We start from the raw sequence: 22,614 nt of genomic DNA on the forward strand, positions 1-22,614 counted from the left end.
GCCGTGTGCTGCGGAGGAGCTAATTGGCTCTTGATGAGGCTGGTGTTGCAGAGAGAAAACGTACCAGGCTAGATTAGCACATTAGCAGGGTTAATCAATGAGGAAATTAAGGTGTGCTGTTTCCCTCTCACTGTTTCTCTTTTTTTGTTTTGCCTACACTTCTTTTTCTTCTATGTCGTTATCCTACTGTTCTCTCATCTACTTTTCATTCTTCTTACATAATGCTCTGTATTTACAGTATGTTTTAAAGGTCTCTCTAATACAATGTATTTATCATAATGGAAGACACAAATCTTTAAGAGGCAAATTTCTATCACACATTACAGTGACCTGTGTCAAACTGGTACTGGTATATTTTTGTGGGGGTTTTTAGTGGGTAAAGTAAACATGAAACAAGCAGTGATGTTTTTTTTATTTATTTGCACTGGTGATTGTCTTTAAAGAAGGTAAGGTGACGTAGGGCTTTTGTACAGCAATCTATTCAAATATGTTGCTAAATAATGGCTTTTGTGATTTGGATTGTGCCCTTATTTTGAATTCTACTTTCCATGAAATATTGCAAAAACACAAACATGTCTTCATTTTTCATGTCTTCCATCAGTGTTAGGTATTTATTTGGTCCTTTCATATTAATTGGGGGTTATCTAACAGCAATATATGTTACCCATTTGCCAGGTATTGACCTCCAATAGCTGTGTAAGTCCTGATGAGCTTTACTGATTTTTTTTTTTTTTAATTATTCTTTGATTTTTTTGTTCCCAAATGATGACTGACTTTTATTTTTGGTTAGGCACACTGCTCCACAGTGTTTCTTCTACCCTCACTATGGATGAAGGTGCACTATAATGCAGAGAGCCAAATACACTTCCCATAAAGGTTGGTGACAGGAATTGGCTTTTGGAGTTTCTACTTGATGCTACAGTATGTTGAAACTGTCAAAACAGAATAAAACACAACTAATTCAGTGAAACAGAATACAAATCAGAAAAGATGAGATACCATAAGTGTTAGACCAAAGGTATTGCAAAAAATGAAAGAAAGACAAAAAAACTGGATTCATAAAAGTATACAATAACTCTTGAATGACTTACATCATCCTTTCATGACATGAAGAAACATATTACCACCGGAGAAAGAACAACATTAAGTCCCTTCATGAGGTACAATATAGACAGTTCACAAGACATAAATATGCTGTACAGTCCAAATAAGTAAAATAAATACAGTTGGCCAAACAGTCAACAATTACTTGCTTCATACACATTCATTTATCAAAACATCAGCCTCAGACAGCTAGCATTACGGCTAGCTTGTTTAGCACTAAACCGATCACAGAAAAACAAATTTAATATCTCAAATTACAAACAACTGTCACAAAGTACATTGCCAGTCAAAAGTTTGGACACATTGAGGTATAAGAAATGGATTACTTACTGATGATGTTTCAACATGGGCATTTAGAGGGTGAATTAAAGATGTCTATAGCTTTGTCACAGACCTGACAAAACAGTGTATGTTATGATGGTGGTTAACTAGGAACTGCTACGGGACTTTGCCTGTAGAGGTTGCCACTAGCAACATAATGTTTAACTGAAACTAATTGCTGGTGGCAAAATAGTGTCATTTTCTCATTCACTCATTCCCTACTCCCTATATAATAGGCATTGTGTGCACTGTAGGATGGTCATTAGAAAGTAGTGTACATGACATGGACACTACTTTTTTCATTCTAGTGTGGAATTTTTAAGGGCACTATTTAGTAGATAAATTTACAGGGTAAATTACACTATACAGTATAGTAAATATGGAGGGATTTCGGACACAGCTTGTTATAATTTCCTAGAGCAAGGCACTGAACCCCCTACCTGTTCATTCATTGTAAATCACATCTAAATCACAGCATTAGCTCAGCAGTGTCATAAATGGTATATAAATTTCAACCATTATATAACTAGATAATAGGGTTTATAAAATCATGACAGAGCCCATGAAAAAATCATCTCAGATATTAGAACCCAAAAAAAAAAAGCATGATGCCTTTCATCATAGAGGATGAAAAAAGAGTGTGGAGTTTCCTTGCATTTCACCATAGCTTCTACTGAACAGAGAAAGAGTGATCTGAGCAGTGGCGCAGTATTCTAATTTAAACTCTAGCTGAACCCTGCATTTGAATTCTTTTGAAATCCTCTACAGCCCCGTCATGCAATTTTAAGCATGTCTATACAATAGTTGCCGCCTTTCATGTCTATCAGCATATCCTCTTTTTCCACATACTGTAGCATATTTCAAAAATAGATTTTGCTGAATTTTTCATCCGGTTTCATCCTCCTTATTTTCTTTTTTTCTACTTTAATTTTACATTTTCATACAACACCATTCGGTGGCTCACTTTGCCCACACTCTCACACTCATTGTGCTTTTCTAACTTGGCTCTCTTCCTCTCAAATATGTTTTTATCTTTCCACCCATGAAACGGTACATCTTGCCAATCTTCTGAATTGATTGAACTGAATAATTTGACTCTCTTTTGGTGTGTCAATCTGTGTAATAGATACAGTGATGTGTTTTCAAACCTGACAGCTACTGTTTCCTTTAGAAGTGAGCTATACTTTTGTTTATAACTTAAGAGACATTCCTTGCTAAATTTCCAAAGCACAAGCTTTTCACTGATTCTATCTCATATCTTAGATATGACTACTTTTGTTTTGTGGTGAGGGGTTTGCAGATTCAATGGATACCCCAAAAAAGCTAAAAAAGAGTTAATTAAAGTAGGTAGGTGTTGCTCTCTCCATCCTTATTGGTGCATCTGTAAGCACAGCAGTCATATTATTCAGTATCTATGGTCTTTTTTATGTGAATATTGTTACGTGGGGCTATAGTACAGGTGAACCCAGGAGCAGACACAGACAAGGAGACAGGAAGAAGGTAAACAGATATTTATTGCTGAGCACCGAGAAGATGGGCTGCAGGCTAGGGGAAGCTTGAGCTGGTGGCTGAGAGCCAGGAACTGAGGCTGGGGCAGGGGCAGTTAGGGGCCAAGGAAGCAGTTCAGGAGTGGAATCCGAGGAGGCTGAGTAGTGCAGGGATCCGAGGCAGAGCAGCAGGGATGAGCAGACGAGGGCCAGGGAACAGGGACCTGAGTCAGAGTAAGCAGGACTACAAAGGAAATGGAAAACAGGATGAGTAACTTTAATTTGAGAAACAGGCAAAAAGAACTAAATGCTGAATAGCAAAACTGATAATAAGTTGACTTGAAGCATAGCAAACTGACAAGTGGCAGAGTCTACGATCTGGCAGAGTAGAAGTGGCAGAGCTGAATATTTGTAGAGGTCTTGATTGAGATGAGGTGCAGCTGGTGTGGCTCTGCTCTGACTGTGGCACACGTGCAGACAATCACACACACACAGGGAGAGAGAAGGAGAGAGCCACTCAGGGAGTGGCAGCAGGTTAGAGAGGCACTGAATTAGTTGTAGAGGGCTTGGCAGATGATGTCCCGGGGGCAGATGTAACAAATATAAATGAAAGTGTCAAAATGACAAGTCAAGTCAGTTTTAGCTTTTAGCTCAAAATCACAAATTTGTTTCAGGGGGCTTACAATCTGTACATTATATGACATCCTCTCGACCTCAAAATGCGTGCGTGTGAACGAATCACCTAGGTTGTGTGCACACTGATTGGCCAGACTCCACTATCTGAGTCCATGATCAGGTGAAAAGCAGGGCTGACCAATCTTAGTAGTGGTGGTGCTGCACAGCACTAGGGTCCATACAAGGATTAATGCACAACACAAAACATACAGTGCTGACACTCACTGATACACCAGGGGTTCATTATAAACTCATGCTGTGCAGCCAAACATTGTTCAAACCCAAGGAATCTTATTTTAGATCCAATTAGAGGTCCAAACGTTTCCGGAGATGTCAAATATGTCAAGCTGAAAACATCTAGAATATTTCCATTTGAGGGCCATAAATACATAGTCTTGGGTTTGAATATTTTGCTGTGTAAACATCCTTTATCTTCAATGAAAAGCTAGAACAAGCTGGTAAATAATGTGTCTGTGATACTGTAAGAAAGGTTATGGCAGTCTTGCCACTTGAGATGAAAAAAGGGGGAACTGTATATTTATGGGCTAATTATATGAGGAGACATGTATGACAGACAGACTTTGACAAAACCTGTCAGCTCGACATCACCTGTCAAGCTGACAGGTGGTGGACTTAAAGTTATGAATAAGATCAGAGATCTAGGTGTCTCATCACGGGATGAAGTCAGGGTGGTCTTGAGTCTTGAGTATTTATATAGGCTAGAAGACCAAATGCCAGCTGAAGCCAGCTGTTTGTGAATGGCACTCTCCTTTTTTCAGATGAATGGAGAAAAACAACATTGTTTTGTGAGAAAAGAAAAATAAGTTTTTGAAGACCAGCAGAGGAGGCTCATTGTGGCTTTTTCAGCAAAGATGATGTTAGAGCAGTACGAGGATGTAGCAACAGAGTGGGCATTGTTATAGTATTTTATATTACTTTATATTGGGAGAATGAAATAGATGATCATCAAAAATGATTATATGGCGATTGGTCTATTTAGCCCATGCTAAAGCAGCTTAATTAAACAGACACATATCTCATTATCACTATCCATTCTTATTATCATCAGGATGTGATGCTCAGTGCCAGTTCTGTCTTTACGATGGCAGGATATGATGGCCAATGAAGAGAGGAGACAGTGAGACTGTCCTCCCAAGAAAAACAACAGGATCAGTCACTTATGGAACTGCCCCAAAACAACATATATTAACATTCAAGTGACAGAAGGCCTCTAGTAATTATGACCAAAGCCAAGGAGGAAATCATGTGATGTTATTATATAACAACAAAGTCCACATAGGGAGGAGGGCGGGAGGAATGGATGGGTTAAAAAAACATTGAACGTTAACACTGGAGGTTGCCATCTGTAACTAGTTTATTTAATTTTAACCCAAACCATAATCTTTTCCTAAACCTAAGTATTTTTTCAATGTAAACTCATCCAAACCTTAACCATAGCATTGCCAAATCATAAAACGTATTGGTACGGAAGGTACAGACAACTTATGCTGTCATGCTGATAACGGTTGATAGGGGCATCAGATGATAAAACGCCACTATGTCATACAGGAGTGCATGGACCAACACAGTATTTTGTTGTTTCATTTGGGGGACATGTTGGAGACAATGAACAGTAACAGATAAGCATCACAACTAAATGGGAAAGTCTTATTCTCATAATTGTGGACACTCTGACCATGGGTCATGTAAACTTTGCACCTGCCACCTCCTATACAGAAATTTTACAGAAATCATTTCCTCATTGTTTCTCATCAAACCCTTTTCTTTGAGTCTGACCAAAAGCAAACACAGATATTAGCCCCCTGGATTAGCTGATTGCATAGAGATTAACCTCCAGGGCAATTTGCCAGTTTACCAAACTAGCTGCCAATTCATTTTCAGTAATAACAAACTTATTTTTTATAGATCATGATGTGATGTGCTTTAGATTTTAATTTAGCTCTTTTACTTTACGTACTGGGGGTCACTACAGTTTTGAGTTGTGTTTAGCTGAATATCTATGCAGGGACTTTTGAGTAAGAGATCAATGCGTGTTATGAGCTGAATTTAGTGATGGCCATCAATGTGCTTGTCTGCTTGTGAATGACTAAGAAGTATGATAAACAATGAATTTCAACAGTTTGTGCTTCATGAAATTCATAGCATGATTCTACAAAAATGTTCCGAAATGCTCTGATTGCTCAGTAGGTGTTATGACTAATAATAATATGACTAACAATATGTCATTTTTGGTCATATTCAGGGCAGCTGTGGCTCAGCAGGTACTGTACAGTGTGTTGTACACTAATAACAGGGTTGGCAGTTCGATCCCCTGCTCCTCCTGTAAATATGTCAAAGTGTCCTTGGGCAAAGACACTGAACAACAAATTGCTCCCAATGGTTAGGCTAGCACCCTGCATTGCAGCTTGTTGTCATCGGTATGTGAATGGCTGAACGAGAGGCACATTTTATAATGCTTTGGATAGAAGATATTCAGTCCATGTACAATTTTCATCTAATAATTATGACCAATAAATGCACATTTTACGTCTCTTTTAGTAGGAGACAGATAAAAAAAAAAAGTAAATGGGACATCTGAATTCACATCTATTCCCAGTAGTGGATCAGTTAACCAGATCAGAGAGGCCTTCATCATTCTGAAGAAGCACAGTGGGGTCTTGAGGAGTCACCTGAAATGGAGGTGAAAGGGTTGACTGGGGTGTGACATTCCAAAGACTCACTCCTGAAGAAAAGATGGTGGAAATCATAGGTGAAGAGAGGAGACTCCTCTGAGACATTTCTCATTTAAAATTCTTTAGAGTTGAAACATAAGCCACCAGGGAAGAGAACACTGGAGAGGTACACACTGTCATACTGGAAATGTGCATGCTGTGTGTGTGTGCAATACGGTACAACCAATATATCTTTGATAAATTTGACTAAACAATCTCAGCTCAAGGGCTGCTTACTCTGTTGTTCTGAAGCTTGGAGCCTATATGCACTGAACTTGTCATTCATGTTGACATAACAGTTTGAGATTGACAGTTCATTCTTGGCCTTTGAAAGAGTTATATATGTTTTGCTGAGATAACATGACAATTATCTGTTACTAGATTAACCCATTATGACAAGAGATGTTATTCTGAGATAATGGGATACATGACTCGTGATCTTGAGTTAATGGGATTGGAAAAATTATAATTCAAACAGGACTGCTCAAGTCCTCCATATAAAAACATTTTAAAATTACAATTTCTCATATGCTCAGTGATTTAAAGCAGTGAAAGATAACAATTTCATAACATTTAATAAGCCCGTCTTTTTAAATAAATTGCAAACTAAAAGACAAAAAATGCTGTCCACATGTTTCATTGAACGGAAAGAAGAAACCAAACTTTCTAGATTATCGGTTATCTTTTTAAAAACCTTGTCACCGGTACAGAAGGGCTGTCTCCTTACTGACAGCCAGCACACATTGTGATTGGCTGCTGCTGTACTGACTTCCTGTCAGGTTGACCCTTGTGTGAACCAGCTGCTTTTCATTTGCATAATACCAAGATGACAGCTCATCAGCACACTAGGTTCACAGGCTCTCTCTTTCCCTCTCACAGCGTCTCACACAACCAGTCCTGCTCTCTGTCTCCCTGTTGCTCTCCTTTTCTTTCTCAGACATTCTCTACCTTGCTTAATTTAGTGGGAAGTAGTCTAATGGCTGGAGTTACTGCCTTATAACTGAGGTATCAGGTATTTGTTTATTGTTTAAGCACAGCGGATAGTCACTTTAGCTTGCTTTCAGAGATTTAGGAATTAATTAAAATATGATATAAGTCATACTTCAAAATCAGATTTTCTGGTCTTGTGGCTCTTTTGCTCACTTTTCCCTGTTAGCTGTTTGATCCTAACTCCTTATTCAGGAATTGACCATATATAGCAAATGGTTATGATATGGTGAAAGCAGCTCTCAAAGAATCCGAGCCTGCAACGGAGAATTTGCTTGAAAAACCGCTTTAACAAACAGTACATGATCATGTCCTGTGCCTTTAGCTGCAAATTTTATCTACACCAACAAACTTCCTTTCCTTTGGAAAATTCATATTTTTCTGATAAATCAATTTTCTGTAAATGAGCATTCATGGTTGCCAAGCCTAACCTGGATAAATAAAGGTTAAAAAATGAACAACGTAAAGGTTAGATACACAGGCTTGTGATGGCAAGATCGAACTCCAGATGGGTGCAGCAGTGAAAGGCTGCTCTCTGGTTAATAGATCAGACTTTGGTTTACTGGGCATCTTTCAGGTATGAATGTTGGTGACTGTGTATGTGGAGAAAGTAAAGTCTTGCTCAGAAAATGTACCCTGGTAAGTACAATCAAATTTTGCTCACCTTTGATATACTATGAGTAATTTATATAGTAGAATCATAACCAGCAGGGCAATCTTCCTCAAATTAGTGTACAATATTCCTTGATGTCTTCCTTTCTTCCCTTTCTCTTCCTTGGCAAACTCTCTTTCCCCCTTCTTTTCCTCTCATTCCTCCCTTCCTTTCCTCCCTCCCATCATGTCTGAAGGGTTTTAACATCTCTTGAGACTCTAGGTTGATTGACAGGTGGGAATTAGCCATGTGTAAACACTTCATGCATCCATTTGCATCCCATCATCCCTGGCATCACCGATCTCAAACACCCTCCACCGCCACTGGCCCCTTCCATGTTGCCTTTTCTGCTGTTTCCTGCATTTTCACTGTTTGTAGGAAAGGGAGATGGACAGATGGAGAGACACAGCAAGAGAGAGAGAGAGAGCTGTGGTGGGTCCAGTACACAGTTTGACTGAGGGTCACCTTTCTAGATGGAGAGGTGGTAATAGACAGTTTCAGAGAAACTGCTATTAAAGTTTTTAGTCCCAGAACTCAGATAAAAAAAAATATGCATACTGAATTTAAAAACAATGCAATACTGTGTAAAAATCAGCAATAACTGAAAGTTTTATAAATGTTAAAATCTTGTACTAAGGTAACAGCTGTTATACACAGTGCGGTCAGAAAGTAGGTCAGTGATATGGTTTTAACTGTTTTGGGTGTTTGAGGGTGTTACATTTGAGGGAGCCACTTGTACATGTATACATAAATAGCAAATAAAACACAACTGTTATTGGGAAAATACCAGCTACAAAATATTCTAACATTTAATTCTTTCAACATTTTTCATATTTCAAATTGCTTTCCTCTTGAGTGTAACAAAACTAAACATATTAATAACCCCCAAAGTTGCTTGATATTTGAGCACATGGCATAAGAATAAGCAGTGTTGGGCATCCACACAATAGTAAGTAATGTGTTACAGTAATATGATTACTTTTTCAGTATCAAGTAATGGATTACAATTTCAAATTCTGTAATTTCATTCACCTACAGTTAGTAATCCTGCTAGGCTCTATTAATTCAACACTTTGGGGATCAGCTTGTTTGACATCAGGAGTTAGAGCTGAGGGTTGATATCACGTTCACCTCTGCGGGTTCAGTGAAATTCCTGGATGTGTTAGCTTGGGGCAGGTGCTAGCTTGTAGGTAATGTGGCTAGCCTCCTTCAAAACAGAAAGAATACACCTTCCAGTAACTCCAAAGTTGTTTCATTTATATGTTGTGTCTTCTTGGCTAGATGGCTCACCACCAGTAAGCTGCAGGAATCACCTGGGTTTTTGTTGACAGTCTGAATGTGTGTGAACCCTACAGCTTCACAGTGAGGATGGGACTTCTGGAGTGCTGTGTTCACTGTGGTTAAGCTGTAGCTGTTGTTGTGATACCATTGGCTGGCTGCTCATTAAATCACACTCTCGTTTTCTTTTTCTACACCTACAGAAGATGTGATGTGTGGGTGTGGTGGTGTTAGAGTTTGATGGACCTGAGCTGAGTGACTAAAAAGCTTAACATGTAATTTACTTTTGCTGTTGAAACCAAATACTGAGCACCAACTCATTAACTAGTAACAATTACTTTCTGTCCCCTAAAATGTGGTGATTGTGTAAGAAAAGGGACAGTTGTCACCCTGGAGTTGTTAGCTCTCGCTCAAAATGCTACAAGATACTAAAGTCATTCAAGCTGAATTCCCACAAAGTTAGATTAAAATTACATTATGGGTTTGATAATGTGTAGTGACACATCTCTACAGCATGTCTAATACCATTTGTTAACATTCTACTGTAGTACTGTAGTGTAATGCTGCATGTTAGCAGTTGTGCTTTTGACACATTTTTTTTATTGCAGACCACTGCTCAATCCATCTATTTCTATTTGTCCCTCACCAGGAAAGGTGATCATGCTGGTTGAATGGCAACAGTGTTACTGATCTGTATTTACTCACCTAAGTTCTAATGTATTGATTACTCCTCAGGAGGATGTCCATTCAACAAGGGGGAACTCTGAATCCTGAGGGCAAAAATGAGAAAACATCCACAAGGTCAAACACACTACACTCTGAACATAAAATGCTTTAATTCTCAGTAAAGTGGCATAAGCATTAATCCATCAGTTTTCTTTCAACAAGGGAACACTCAATAACAGGCATCACTCACCTACACATACACAGTCATCTGTACATACTGAGAGATTTAATATCTATCGAACTTTAAAAAACAAAGAAATAGATAGTCTGTGTGTGTCCAACTGTGGTGTTTTAACAGGCTGTAGTCATGCATGTGATATGTACAGGGAGCACGGAGTTTTATATGCCTATTATCCTCACGCTGATAATATGAACAAACCATTACTCTCACCAGCCCTGACATTAATGCTCAAATGATCAATAATTAACTCAGACACTAAACCAGATGCATGAATAGCTTTGCCGAAATACACGCTTACAGTAGATGTGTGTATATGTAATTGTTAAATTAGATAGATAGATAGATAGATAGATAGATAGATAGATAGATAGATAGATAGATAGATAGATAGATAGATAGATAGATAGGATTTTATTAATGAGACTGAAATCTGATTCTTTTTTGTGCCTCATTATTTTCTCAGCTCTTATCATCTATGCTTAACCATGCAAAAGGTAGTAAAATGTTATGGAAATGAGTGGGGAATGTGCAGAGATAAATATAAAGCAATGTTTGAGCCATTAAGCTTCAGTATGCCCATACATGCACAAATTAGCGCCTTACTCTTAGCATGAATGAACTTGCACATTGACTATTTCTCGTAAATAAGTGAAAATTAAAATATCCACTTGAGTGAGTTTTGTGGCTGTAGTGGTGTCTTGTTTTGTCTTGTATTGCACCATGATAAGGTTGTTCCAGCCTTATCAGCCTTACATATAAATCAAGCCATGACACACAAGCTGCACTCCACTTTCTTTCTCTGATACACGCACAAGCTTTCGTTCCCTTGTCGGGAGGCTGTTTCAGCTGCCAGAGCTCTGTGAGTTTGTGCACATCCTAATGACTGACAAGCAAACAGCAGCTCATGCAAATCAGGCAGTGGTACCAGAGTTGAACCCCTGCATCTGTCTTGCTGAATTCACATCTGCACTGCTCACAGTATCAATTACAATCATCCCTCTGTGTGCATATGTGTGTGTGTTTTTGTGTAAGTGCACAGACGTTTTGGTGCATCTGTACTATTGCTATTAATTATTGCCATTTACAAACTAAAAACCCAAACTGTGACAACTGTATGTGCTCTTTTATGCAACTGTGTTTCCCCTAGGAAACTATGAAAAATCAGTGTACTGTGTGACATATATAAGAATATTTAAGGGGACAAAAGAAAGATATGTCACAATAATATGACAGTAATATTTTATGTGTGTATGTGTGTGTGTGTGTGTGTGTGTGTGTGTGTGTGTGTGTTATGACATTCATTTGTCCTTTCTGACAGCTTTGTGTCTGCAGCAGTTATCAGAGCCACCTAGCAGCACCACAGAGGCACTTGGCATGGAGCCCCTGCTTAACACAATAACATGGCAATCACAAACACATCGTACACACGTACAAAATCATTTATACATACATTGGCACAATCTAAGCAGTGCAACTCACACACTGTATGACACATCCAATACACTCACCATCTTCACCTTGTTTAAGTGGTGCACAGAATAATGCCACACACATACGCACACACATATACCAGCAGATGTGAACATACAACTTTCACACAGCAACGAGGCATTAGCAACAGACTGGAAAGTGGGAATTCATAGTAAATCCTTTACTCAACAGCTATAGTGTATAGCCAGAGGTCTTCTGGTGAAGTAAAGTATTTCTTTTACATCAGTAGGAACAGGGGCATCATGCAGTTTTGTTTTGTTTTTTTTTGAAAGGGTACAGTCTCACAATGCATATGTTAATGTTCACACCAAACCTAGTTATTACCAGTAACTTAAATTGTAAATTTTGAAATCCTTAAATCAGATGAATGGCATAACTAATATCTATAAACAAAACAGAAGAATTGTGCTGATTGCTTATAATGCATTCAGTATGAATACTAATTCTCTCTTCTCACAACCCAGATGGAACAAGGTAAAAAGGCTATATACACTAAACAACTACTTGCCTTTGTCTTGTTGTTGCTTTCTGAACATTTTCATGTAACATGTATATCGATAACATTGTTGAATATCTGTTTGTCATGGTGAGAAATGAAAATAGTTCACATTTCATAGATGAAAATCAAAAAAGTACTGTAGTAGGTCAGTGAAGCGACAGTACTGTAGTGCTACAACACTAACCACTAAGAAAACTGCATTCTCACAAAGTAAAAGAGACATAAGTGTCTAATAATATGTAAATAAATAAATATCTCAGCAATAAATATCTTGATACTTTAATCCAGCTGTCAAAAGCAGAAAATCATATATCTTAGATAACATTTACATGGGTTTTAGGTTTGCTTAAATCCTTAATGCTTGCATCTGTGATCTTGCACATGCATGCAAAACTTATTCAGGCATCGAGTTTCAAACGTTCCAGCACAAATCCCATACTAAGCATCATCACAGCTGTACTTATGTGGCACTTAATGAAAATAGCTCTCTGCTCTAACAAGTGTAAAGCGCAGGAAGCTGTGGCTTTGGCAGGATGATTGCAGAGAGCAAGTATCCCTCTCATCTATCCTCTGCAATCTGAAGGTGCCATCTTATTCTCAACAGATGGCACACAACACCAAGTCTGACTGAATACCAATTTAGGTCCCCCATCTGTTTTCTCCTGCTTGCGTTCGATAACAGACACTCGGCGTTAGGATGTTCCTTTTTCTTCGTATCCCTCTTTTTTTTTACTTTTAGACATGTTCACAGTGATTTTGACATGCTATGTGATTGCTTTACCATATATTTAAATGGCTGATATCCAAATTTTACTGTGATAAATTGCTCTCTGTCCTTAATGAATAGTCATCTATTGAATGTGTATGTCATAGCTCTTGAGATGGAAGACTGAAAAGTTGTGGTAAGGTCAAGAATATGGAGAATATGTGAGCCACAGAAAGGGAGGGGTGGGAGTGGCCTCCCAACCCTCAGAAGTGTCATCATTCATCCAAACTCATCCACCTTTCCTCCATCCATCCCCATTATTTACTCCCCATTCATCTCTTTATACAATCATAATTTCAACGCCAGTATTCACCACATTTATTTTACCTGCACAACAGTGATTGTATCTAAGTATTTCCATGGGAGTAATACTGTATAGTGTGTGCTAGCTGACAGGGAAGTCAACAGCTGGGTCAGGGGGCAAAGAAATGCTGCCATGGTGGCTATTTATTATGGCAAGCACACCCTGACAGTAAATAGGCAGATAGCTGTGCAGACACAGCAGCTGGGCAAATAAAAAATTGAAAAGAAATATACAAAATAATAAAAATAACAACACATTATATAAAATACATTTGCATACATATCACTGTATGTGATATAAATACACACACACACAAAACACACCTGCATCATTTTGGTCATACAGAAACACAAGTGAACCCATTCCAGGAGTGTGTCCCTGGTGAGTGTTAATGAGGGGTCATAAACCCTGAAAAGCCTCTATCTCAGGAAAGCCACAGTCTTAGACTGATGAATTAAACATCATACGATCTGTCTGGCAGGTATAAATATTTCTCTTCCATTCTGACTGAAGCAGTTTGACACAAGGTCAAAGTCCTCCCACAGAGTCCCCAAAATAGTTTGACATAGGGGGGATGATGATTGTCGGTGTAATGGGATACAGGGTGAAGCACAGTTGTAGAGTAGGTTTCATATTAGGCCCGTGAAATGATGTCCTACTGCAGAGGAAGGAATAGAAGGAGGAGTATGTGTGTGTGTATGTGTGTGTGTGTGTGTGTGTGTGTGTGCGTGTGCGTGTGTGTGTGTGTTTGGAGGTTGCAACTGAACTCAGGTCTACTTTTCCTTTGTTGAGACAGAGATGTGGTATGCTGTAAATAGATGAGACATCACGATTCAACTTCATGAACATTCAAACTCATATAGTTGGAGCTCATATGAACCTTTTTGTTGTTGTTGTTTGTTTTATTAAACTCATCTGAAGACATGGCAGTTTTTCACTTCCATAAAGGATGTGCTTTCTTTAGGGGCTCCCTCTGCATCCACTATTCAGTGAAGTGTGGAATAATCTATACAACATAGCAATACCAGACAGATATAGGAATCAATAAAGAGAAAACTTGTGATGCAGAACCTGTTGCAATGTCAGACAATCTTTAAACTCTTCCTTTGGTTCATAATAAGAGCTCCATGCCATTTTTATCTGCTGTATATTTTGAAACATAAATGTGCATGAAAAAGTGTGTGCATTAATAGAGTGTTTTCAAGTCATAGTGAAGGCTTTGTTATTCTGCATTTAGCATATTTGATTCTAGCAAATGGTGAGAGATCCAAATGCTCCTAGAGGACAACCCAAACAACAGTTTGTTGTAAGTACAGAGATACAGTCATTGATTGACGGTTTTTGATCAACATAAAATAAGACTGGCTTCCTTAAACTTCAGCCTGTCATTCATGCTGACATTCCACACTTAAGTAATAGCTTTGCTAATGACATGGACATTAGTGTTTACCGTTGACCAGGAAAACTGACAAGACTTTATGAGACTAAAAAAATACATACTCTAAGAATTATCTAGTCTATTACACAATTTAACCAGTTCCTACAGAATTGTTTCTTAAGTTGTTTTCTTAGGGCCTGTTTTCTCTTTTCCTGGCATAATGTCTCTCTCCCCCTTAAGTGATTTCATCCAATCTTCCCTTGTCTTTAAACTTTGGAGTTTGTACTCATCTGGCACCTTCCTGAGGTCTGACAATGAGAACAAAGGCCTTTGTTTGAAATCACGAGGTCGAATGGAGGTCAAGCCAATAGAGGATCAAAGCATGTGTTCCCAGGCACTGAAGAGGAACCGCTGCCTTTGATCTCCACCTTATTGTGGACAGGATGGTGAACTGCCGCTTGCTGCTTTGGATCTATGTTTACTTTACCTCAAGGGTACTTTTGTGGAAGAGAATATATACACTGTGTTAGAACAGAGAACAAGCACAAGTACAGGGATTTGGCTAAGTAGGGAAAAATTAGTCAGGCTAAATTAAAAGCTCTAAGTTATAGACAGTGTTTGATGATCAGATTTTTTTCAGATTAGTATAGCTTCTGTACAAATTGGTGCATCCTCTAAACTCCAGTCAGTGGCTCAGAGAATGAAGCAGCTGCATATGCAACACTTGTTTGGCACATGTTTGATAAGAGCAATTCAGAGCAATTTGAGTTAGAAAAGTTGGGATATCAGGGACGAAAATACTGAGATATTGAGTTTTCATTCTGATGAAAGATGTGTTGACTATAGAGGGAAAGTCAAAGATGAGGTGGACACTTTAGCCCTTTTTTGACCAAAATGTGACAGGAACTATGGAACCAGCTAGAGTACTTCCTTGAGGCGGATGACAGGTACAAAAGTTAAAGCAGGTGCGGTGTCTTTGTTTAGCCCTGAAAACCCTGCCTCTAAAGGTCCTGGTCCCTTGGAAAGTACTATCCCTGGAGAGAGGGATTTTTAGCACCTGAAACTATCTTACAGAAAGTATATTTAGTGCCTGGTTTCTTGGTCAAATTGTAGGTTTGATGTCTGAATTCCTCAAAAGGTTCTTGTTCCTCTGGGAATGTTTCTGTTGTGAAAATGTCCTAAAGATGACCAGCAGAGAGTGGAGAGTAAGTGGAGGTATTAACAAGCCCAGACTGTTTGCAGATATGGTCCTTACACTTCAATTTTAATGAAGTGTAAGGCTAGATCATGGCCTGGAGGAGCCCCACTCCTCTGGACTAGACATTTTTCTGACTGGACTGTCACCTGAAGGCATATAGGGCTGGACTGTGTCCTGAAGGGATCAGGGTGTATAGCAGAATTGTCACCTAGAGGTAATGGAGTGCAAAGCTGGACCACAGTGTAGACATATAGAGGGGAAGGAAGGCTTGGCGATGTTAATGAAAAGCAATCAAAGACAGCCAGTAGAATTTCATACTATAAAGACTAGACTGGATGAGCAATGGACTGTTACCTGGAGCAATGTGAATATGGTGATGAAATGTCATATAACATTGTGTAGACACAATGTAGTCATATCCAACTCGGACATCCTACATATGTCACAGATGTGACATATGTAGGATGTGTCATAGTTTGTTTTGAGTTTTTTGCAGTAAAACTGCTTTATTTTTTGTTATTTGCAGGTACTTCTCTCAGTCTGTTTGTTTTAGTCATTTTTAAGTCACATATTTCACTTGATTTGGTGATCAGAGTGTATGTTGACTGGCCGCTCTGACTTTAACGTCTGATCAGCCTTTTAACGCTGGTTTGGCTAGGCTGTTTTTATTCCTGGTGGCCAACTTTTAACTACTCATAACGCTCTAGACTGGTCTTACTCTCAACTCAAATGACTGAGAGTAAGTGGGATGTTAATTGCTAGCGTGATGACTGTGTGTGGTTCTTGCCATCTTACCTTCTCAAAGTTGAAGGACAACATCACTCATCTGGAGGCTGAACTCAGTCAGAAGGACAAGCTCGTCCTTGAGTTCTCAACTGTCGCTACTGCTCAGGCTAAACATCTTGCGGTCCTGGGCTCCTCCAGCTGTGATATCCGGGACAGGACCAGCCCAACCCACTCCCTCGACTGCTCAGCCCTTGTACCAGATAATGACACCAATATTTCTGAAGATCCCTGGATCCTCCTGGGAGCTAAACCCAAAGCCCCTGCCAGTTCTACTCCAGGGGCATTGGCTGGACTGTTAACCATCAGGGGCTGAGCCCAGAGTCTTCTCCATCAAAAAACTTTTAGAAACAAACTTCTAAATAGACTGTTTCCATGCATTTTTTCCTTATATGTAAGGGCTATACATTGCTTTAAAAATGTGAAAATTTCAGAAGGAAGGAAGGGACTGATATTGATTTACCCTATAATCTGCACATGAATATTCCAGCCACTCGAATCTCTCAAACCAAAATGAATGGAAAATCATCAAAACCCATAATAAAAAGGCATTTTCATGAATGACAGTTGAAAACAGTTAACAACTCAAAGTCACTAACGTTATCAGCTCAGCTAGTACCCTTAAGTTTTGTTTATAGAAGCTGTGGTTAACTTGACATGATCAGAAAAAAGTTGGACTGGTCCTAAAACTTGCCTCAGGTGTTATCACTGTTTTTAGGACTACCAGATCAATAAAGCTTGTTGGCTATCTAACATGAGACTAGGCTAGTTTGGTCTCACTAACCAAGAGGAGGCACGCTCATCCACCTCAGGAGATTCCACTCAAAAATAAATTCAACATCTTGGATTTAGACGACATCCCCCCATTGGCCTGTCAGTCCCATGCGCTGGCAACCCTCATGCCTGGTCTTTGGTCCCCTGCACCCAGGCAGCCCACTCTGGCAAAGGGCTTGTCTCCATCACTTCCTCACCTGACACCAGGCTGCTCTCGGGCCATCTACCAGGGGTGGGGTGCAGCTCCGCCTCCTGCTCTTCGCTGCACTGAGCCGCAAGCTGGTGCCACCTCTATTGCACCGCAAGCACAGTCTAGCTTTGGGAGTGCAGCTCCTTCACGGAATCAGGGAGCACAGCACTCCCCACTTAAGATGCTGATAATCAGTGACTCCATTATCAGAGATATCAAACTCAAGTTGGCAAAGACTTTTTCCCTCCCAGGTGCTGTGACAGAAACCCCCTGCCTGCTCTCAGAACATTCAGATATTAAAAAGATCATCATACACACACACTAATGATACTCCAGAAATCTGAAGTGCTCAAACAAGATTTCATCAGACTTTCTAAACTCCCTGAAATCAATAGGAAATACCTGTTTATCTCTCACCCTATTCCCACTCTGGGCTGCGGAGTCGGACGCTTCACCAGATTGCTTCAGCTCCATTCCTAGCTCCAGCTTCACTGCAGTGTGCAGAACATTGGTTTTAATGACAATTTTAATCTGTTCTGGGAGCAAGATACAATTTTTAAAAGGGATAGTTTACATCCAAACTTCTTGCATGCTGTCTTCCAGTATTCTTCACAACACTCTGATTAGCCCAGCTGTGTGACTGTCATACTCCAGTACACCTGTCAAAAACTCTTCTTCCCTTACAATACATGACTTTGCAACCAGCACAGGTACTGTTTCTTACTCTAGTTCCCTCTACTGGTCCATTATTGTAGTAAATATCAATCATACCCAGGCTCAAAACCAGGCTGTTCCACATACTGTCTTGTATGATAACTCCCCATGTCGGCCTCCAGTTCCTCATATCCCTGTTATCTGGAACTCCAGATCCAGTTTTTTTTTTTTTTCAACTTACCAATCTAGGGGTGGTCCTAAAAAAAGATATCTGCACTATATTAAGTGTTCTCCTGCTCCACCATTCCCTGTTCTGTCACCTGCCACTCTAAAATGTGGCCTCTTCAATGATTTTATAACTGCTAATTGCCTGGACTTTTTTATGGCTGCTGAGACCTGGCTTACTCCTAATGGTAAATTGATGGCATTTATATAGGGCTTTTCTAGTCTTCCGACCACTTAAAGTGCTTTACACTACACGCCAACATTCACCCATTCACACACACATTCATACACTGATGACAGAGGTTGCCATGCAAGGTGCCGACCTGCTAATCAGGAGTTTCTAATGCTCATTCCCACACACACTCATACACCAATGGCACAGCCTTCGAGAGCAATTTGGGGTTCAGTATCTTGCCCAAGGACACGTCAACATACGGACTGGAGGAGCTGGGGATCGACCCGCCGATCTTCCGATTAGTGGATGACCCACTCTATCTCTGAGCCACAGCCACCCTTACTAATTGAGGGGCTAATTGCCCCTGCAAATTGAGGCTACCCCTGCTAACTTTTCCCATTTTCATCTCCCCTGGCATTCACATCAGGGTGGTGGCACTGCTGTCATCCTTAGAAATAGCTTTAAGTGCTCTTTTCTGTCCTTTGGTTCTTTTAACTCTTTTGAAGTTTTAAGTTTTTTTTAATTTGTGGTCCAGTTCCTCTGCTTTGTATACTTTTATACAGACCTCCTAAGCTAAATTGTTTTAGTCATGAATTTTCTGGGCTCATCTCTCTTGTTATACCCAAATATCATACTCATCGTTTGTGACTTCAATATCCATGTATATTTTCCTTGTAACCCTCTTTCCTGTGATTTCCTGGATCTTATTGAGTCTTTTAGTTTAAACCAAACTGTTAAAGGTGCCACACATTCTAATGGCCATATTTTAGATCTAGTCCTCACTAGTGGTTTTCTCCTCATAAATGTGAACCTCATTCACTTTTATGTCTCAGATCATAAAGCCATTGTTTTTAATGTTTCAGTACAGCAAAGAAGGACTTACACAAAGATAACACAAAGAAAATGAAAGAATTCAGACGAGGGTCTGGATTTTGCTGGATTTTTTTGTTATCTGCTAAGCTGATCCTAAATCAGCTGTTGCAAGACACTTTGCACATGGTAATCATTCTATTTCGGATGTGGCATTCTGTGGCATTGACGTGATGATTCCCAATTGTCGTGGTGGAAACATGGATCAAATTTTACTCCAATGTGAACACATATATATCTTCTACCTAAAACTCTACTTCCTAGTGGCTTGAATGAAGAATTACATATGACCTGTTTTCTGTGACACTATCTTACTGTCTTTCTGTACCAGTGGGTCCAATGCTCAGTGTAATTGCTAAAATTTGTATGTATATACATCAGTATGTGTGTGAGAATGTGTTGATACTATGAAAATATATTATCCTGATGTGTTTGTAATGACTTGATCTGGAGGCAGTTGGCTTCACGGGTGTTCAGTCAAGCCCTAGATCACTGATTAGGTGCACCTGTAGAGTAACCCACATATAGGATGAATCATCATGCATGCCTCATTTTGAACTGAGGAAAGTCCAACATGGACTGAAATGTTTGCACTCTTGCACTCTATGCACAATTTTTTCACTGTCTGTACAGCTATGTCTACCACACCAGAGAAGAGGACAACCAAAGGACAGTTTTTTTTACGGCACAGCTCAACCCTTGCATACTACTGATTGTTCTTAATGTTCCCTTATCTCCTTCAACTGGTAAGCCTTGTGCCACTGTCCTGTCATGTGATCTTAATGCTGATTCAGCCAGTAAATTGTGTTTAGTTTCTCCAATACCTTGACCTCAAGCTCTTTTATGCAGCAGCAGTGCCCGGATGCCCTAGCTAATTCTTTCAACAATATCTGCCTCTCTATCCTTGGTCATATTGCTCAAAAATCAGAAAGAAGGAGCATAATCCTTTTACATGGCTCAGTGAGCACACTTGGGCCCTCAAAAGACAATGCAGAAAAGCTGAACGTATATAGAAGGCTAATAGGCTACATGTCTCCCTTGACATCCTAAAAAATCACATGGTCAACTATCAGACTGCTGTTAAAGAGGCAAGATCAGCGTATTTCTCCAGTTTGATTTCCAGTAATTCCCATGACTCTAAAGTCTTATTTAACTTTATTGATTCTGTGGTGAGCAGTTCTTCCACCTCTAATACTGAACTTAGCCTTGAATTAGCAGAGGAATTTCTGACTTATTTTGTTAAAAAAAGGTGGAGAATATTAGGACTCAGATCATTTCAGACATGCATGTCCTATCTGCACATTATGCCCCCCCCCCAAACTGTGCAGTGCTGACTCAATTTCAGCCAATTTCCCTCTCAGTCCTAGAAACCACTGTCTCTCATATTAAATCCTCTTCCCGGCTCAATATTATTCCCTCTAAACTCTTAAAAGACGTATTGCCCACTGTCAGTCCCTGTATCTTATCTATTATTAATTGCACCTTGGCCATTGGTACTTTTCCTTCTTATTTTAAACATGTAACTGTGCAGCCCATGTCATAGAAACCTAATCTTGACCTACTCACCCTCAGCAATTATCAACCTATTTCTAAAATATCTTCATTATCTAAGGTGTTGGAGAAAGTTATTGCCTCTCAACTGTTTGCCTATATGAATGTTGACAGCATTTTACATAACTATCAGTCTGGTTTTAGAGCTCTACACAGTGCTCATATGGCCCTAGTTAAGGTGAAAAATGACTTACTCCTTGCTGCAGATAAAGGTGAAAGTTCCTTTTTGGTCCTGCTAGACCTGAGTATGGCCTTTGATACAGTAGACCACTCCCTACAGCGTCTTGAAATTTGGGTTGCTCTAAAAAGGTCTGCTCTCAATTTATTATGCTCCTATCTGTCCAATAGACCCTTTTCTGTTGTTGAAAATTTCCCATCTTCTGTTTCCCAGTTCACTCATGGTGTACCTCAAGGGTCAGTCTTCGGGCTGTTACAGTTCTCCATTTATGTGTTGCTCTTATGTCAGGCCATTAATAAGCATAATGTACAGAACAGATAAAGTATAATGTTCAGAAAAGAGAGTCAGGAGCGCCAGCTGAGCAAGTTCTTCAGCGGAGGTGAGGAATCAGGAGGGCTGCAAGGACCTCTTCCAGGGGGTGCACACCGGGACAGCCTGTCCTGGTGTGGCCCTGCGCTCTCAGGAAGGAAAACCATCCTGCCACTGGTAACCTTCTTTTTTTTCATAATCAAACTTTTTTTTAAGCAAAAATGCCAGAAATTTGCTGATTTCAGCTTCTCAAATGTGAAAATTAGATGATTTTCTTTGACATACACTGTAGCAAACTGAATATTTTGGGGTTTTGGATTGTTGGTCAGACAAATGAAGACCTTTGAAGATCTTTGACTGTGAGAAATTTTAACAGGGTTTTTTTTTTTTTGTTTTTTTTTACTATTTACTGACATTTTATATATCGGTAGTTGCAGCCCTAATGATAATATAAAACATTTTGTGTGGGATTTTAAAATATTACTTTAAAATGAAGAAGATGAAAGAAACCATCAAAAATAATTTCTGGAGGGAAAAGAAACTACATTTGCTGTATTCTCAAAAAAGATGATGTTACTCAAAAACAGCTCCTCCTTTCCATTAGGAGCTATAGAAGTTAGCAGATGCATTTACTGTATCTAGTGGAATAATGGTAATGACCTTTTTAGATTAGATGCATTGTATATTGTGAAAACGAGCACTAATTTTTTGCCAATATTTTTCTTCATCCCTATATGTCTTGTTAGAGCGACAGATGGATGGATGAATGGGTGGGTGGCCAGCCATTTGAAGCTGATATTTTCCATCTACATCTGCCAAAACACATTTGCATTTTTGTGTTCTTACAGTTTAAATGCAGATGTAGAGCAGGGTACTCTTTTTTACACATGAACCAAAGTGGCTTGACGCTATTGGCTAGAAAAGTGAGCGCTGCAGATCAGTGTGTTGATTATTGATTCGTTTCATGTAGGGTTGTTTCACCCCATAATGGCTGTTTGAATTAGTTTTCAGGCAGATGCAAATATATTTAAAAATAACTAGAAATGAGCATGTAAAGTAAATATCTTTCAAAATTTTCTTCCGGGGGAGAATGGCCCCAGATCCCTCTAGTTGTGGCAGGTTTTCT

At 39.4% G+C, this 22,614-nt stretch overlaps 1 long non-coding RNA gene across 1 annotated transcript; it reads right to left on the reverse strand.

Moving 5' to 3' along the window:
* Positions 1-2,921: 2,921 nt before the first annotated feature.
* On the reverse strand, positions 2,922-3,685 carry LOC122992768. Its single transcript, XR_006406141.1, has 2 exons — positions 3,272-3,685; positions 2,922-3,156 (listed from the first exon to the last, which is right to left on the reverse strand). It is a non-coding gene; the product is annotated as an uncharacterized LOC122992768 (long non-coding RNA).
* Positions 3,686-22,614: the final 18,929 nt, after the last annotated feature.

The sequence above is a fragment of the Thunnus albacares genome, chromosome 11 (assembly GCF_914725855.1).
Source record: "Thunnus albacares chromosome 11, fThuAlb1.1, whole genome shotgun sequence".
Taxonomy (NCBI): domain Eukaryota; kingdom Metazoa; phylum Chordata; class Actinopteri; order Scombriformes; family Scombridae; genus Thunnus; species Thunnus albacares.